Raw genomic sequence first — 3,775 nt, forward strand, 5'->3', positions numbered from 1 at the left:
TCTCGATAGCCAACCAAAAAAAAAAAAAATAAAATACAACCAACCAACCCCCCGAAGGCTCAGCATTTTATAGAAAGAAGCAGTAAAAATCATTATTTTACTATAACTTATCTTTATAATATAACTTAAATCAAAACTTTTCTGCAGCAAATATTCAAACTACCAAAGTTTTGTAAATTCTTAAATAATATTTGAAGAATTCCATATATTTTCACCAACAAAAAAAAATTAAATATTTCACATTCCTCGTTCAAATACTTCAATTAATCATTTTTCCGTTTAAACAGTTAACATTTAAAAAATAAACCATCAGTTGGACTCTGTTGTTTTACGTGCGTTTATTTTATTCAATTAAACGGATGAGAGTGGTATTAGTTATAGATATTACATGAAAGCTTAACTTATGTTGCAGTGCTATGGATTCTTTGCAGGGTTGCAATTAAATTGCTACGTTCTCTCCAACAGGCTATTATATAAACTATTGATAGACTTATTAAACTTTTTTATTTCACATAATAAAAAATTAAAACGTTTCCTTGGCTCATAACCTGTAAATTTCGAAGAAGTTTATTGTCTGTTTTCTTGCGGGATATTCAAGTCTAACACGACCAATTATTTTCCAAAAAACGATGGAAAACGCTTAAAAAGTAATATCTATTAACAGGAATGAATTCCATCATAATTATAAAAACTAATCAACATTGTTTTCATTCGAGCCTTTTGAAAACGTATTTTTTTGGGTGTTGTGGCCCGCTTTTGGAAAAACCATTTTCAATTATTATTGACCTAAAGTTTAAACATTTAATATCTAAAACCGTTAACATTATTATTGCCAAATTTTCGAGAACACGTAAAACCAATTTAATGAAAACGTTGAAAGTGGCAATGTTATAACAGATACATACATATGTCTGTACATTACCATACATATTCAGCCTTATTGTAAACTTCGTGTGAAAACTAGGGCCGAAAATCATGATATAGAAAGGGTTTCTAAAAAGAAAACAAGGTGAAATTGCTTGTATTTTGGATGAAGTGATTCTTCCAATAGTAAGGGGCCCCCATCGAGATCGCTTTTCAAGTTGCTAGAAAATGTGGGTCCATTCAGGGGTTAAATCCACTTGTAAGTTCGAAAAAATGTGTTTTTTTTTTTTTAGATGGGAGAGCCTTTTTATTGAATATGTACATAAAATATATGCATTAAGCGAATTTAACGTATTCTAGGAATTTATATTTTATTAATAAAAGTATTGGGTTCCGTCGTTCCTGTAAAAGATCTCCTGAAAGTCCTCCACAAAAAGGTGTTTGGCGGTGAGGAAGATATCTCTGATCCAAATTATATTTACATTTTCAAGTTCACTTTATACCATTTATTAATATAGCACAGCAAGTTCTGCTCTTTTTGATGTCACTTTTCCAACTGATTCTGCGAGAAAACAAGCGAGAGTTAAACAACTCAATGCTCACTGTCAGTTCCAAATATGTATGTATGTATATCTCAAAGAGGTGATCGTTCCCCATTTTCATTTTTAGTTCAACTTAGTAGCTGAACTGGAAGTAATTGAAAATTATTATACCGCCTTTGCGGTCACGTTTAACATGGAATGGTGAAGATCAAATTGCAACAGTGTTTCCACACATACAGGGCGGGTGGAGGGTGTGGAAGGGCCTTGGGAGATTTCGACGTGAAAGGTTGCGGTGTTCTACATTTATACTCGTATATTTCCTTATCACAGCACAGCTTTTCACGTGGAAAACTCCCGTGCGTTTTGTGGTGATAAGCAATGAGTGCGGTCCACTTTGTACGCTGCCTTAAACTCGACTTGTCGCGCAAAACTGCATAAAATTTAAGTTAATTTAACATAGAACTATGTGTTGCGGCTGTTTAGTAGCAGCTGCGCTTATTTTTTATGCCACTATTATTATTATTATTTTTTTTTTTGCTTCTTTGCATATGTACATAAATAAAAATATGTGCAATATTTAGCTAAAACTAACTTGCGTGGCCTTTACAGTGCCCGCTCAAATTTTCGTTTGTTTACATTTGAACATGAATGCGTCTAATTTACGTTAAGTCGATAATTTATCGAGTTTGGATGCAGTTTATGGTCGCTACATACAACAGTTTTCGCTCATCTAACGAAAACTATGCTGACTGCCCTTTTTTTTATGAAATGCATTGTAATTGAGTCTATAATTGTACGATTTGGAGTATTTTTTTCATTTGTGGTTGGCTATTTAGTCTTTAATATGGTATTCTTGCTGTCTCTTATACACATCTTTTTTCTTTTTAATAAAAAATAAAAATATTAAATTTTTTTCTTTAACAATTTTTTATTACTTTTTTATGCAATTTAACACATAAACCTCCAAAGCTTCATTATAAGGAGCATTGTATGCAAACATTGGTCATAAAAGCAAGAAATAAATAAAATTAAGTTTAAAATAGCCAATGTACCCCCACACCTATTATATAAATATAGTAAAACATATAATCTTATGAATATGAATCATAGTACTAGAGCGCCTCATTGCAGCGTTTTTCTTCAAATAGAAAAATTAAAAACTGAAGTAAAAAAATATAAGTAGAATTAAAAAAAAAAAATATTTACACAAATAGTAATACAAATAATACATTCGCAAGAACTTCAATATTCATGTCAGTATGTAATTAAATAAAAATGCAAAAATACATATTTTTTTGATTTTTTTTTTTACCAAACCAAAAACAAAAACGCAACGTTGTTTGCGCAAAGGCAAATGACATTTGCGTGTACCGTTAATTGTACCTTCACAACATTCAGCGGGAAGTATTTTTTTCGTTTTTGTTGTTTTTGTTAATTTTTTTTCTAGCTGCCAGTTGTGCAAACAAGCATACCTAGTAAAATGCAAGCTAATATATTTCGCGAAGCTCGCTGTCTCAAAACCAAAAATCACGTGCGCGCTCAGCAGCAATCAGCCCATAAAAAATCGAAAAACAAAGGCAAGTAAGTACTTCTATAAACTTCCTCACTCCCGTTACTACGTAAACTTCTTAGTGCAAAAGAGCAAAAGAAAATTTGCTGGCTGCAGCGCCTTCCACAACACACATTCCCTTTCCGCAGTAAGAAAAAATAAAATATAATGAAAATAAAATAAAACAAATTCACCGGGGCTGTGATTGTTGTTCGTGTTGCAGCCGCTTACAAGTCGGCTATGCATTGTTTTTGTTATTTTTTTTACAATACGCTATATTAAATATCCAGCAATAACTAATTTTTTGTTAATGTGTATTTACTGCAAATTTTTTTTTATAGATTGAAAACGCGATTTAGTAGATATTCGCAAGTATATCCAAATGTTGTTGTTCCCACTGAACGAAGGTGAGATTTTTTTTGTATTTTTTATCTAAACTTAAGTACATTACCACATACATGCATTTGCAAAAATATATAAAGAAACCAAATAAATAAAATAATAAATATTAGGGTGAACCGGAGTACTGTAATATTATATATAATATATATTTAAAAAATTAATTAACTAAAAAATTGTGTCATATCTACTGAATAAATGAAATCTTTATTTTTTTATTGTAAAAATATTATTAAAATAAACACTTCTACAAACTTCACGCGGAAATAACATTTTTTTTTAAATTTTTTGAAAAAAAAACCTGACGCGAATTTTGAAAATGATTGAATTTTTTGTAGCGAGAAAATTAATTTTGTTCAACACAACAAATGCTAACGATATAACCAAAATTTTATTGAAGCAGTTCAATTTTTTTATTTTT

The sequence above is a fragment of the Bactrocera latifrons genome, unplaced genomic scaffold, assembly GCF_001853355.1.
Source record: "Bactrocera latifrons isolate USDA-ARS-PBARC rearing strain unplaced genomic scaffold, ASM185335v1 scaffold_74, whole genome shotgun sequence".
NCBI classification, from domain to species: Eukaryota; Metazoa; Arthropoda; class Insecta; order Diptera; family Tephritidae; genus Bactrocera; species Bactrocera latifrons.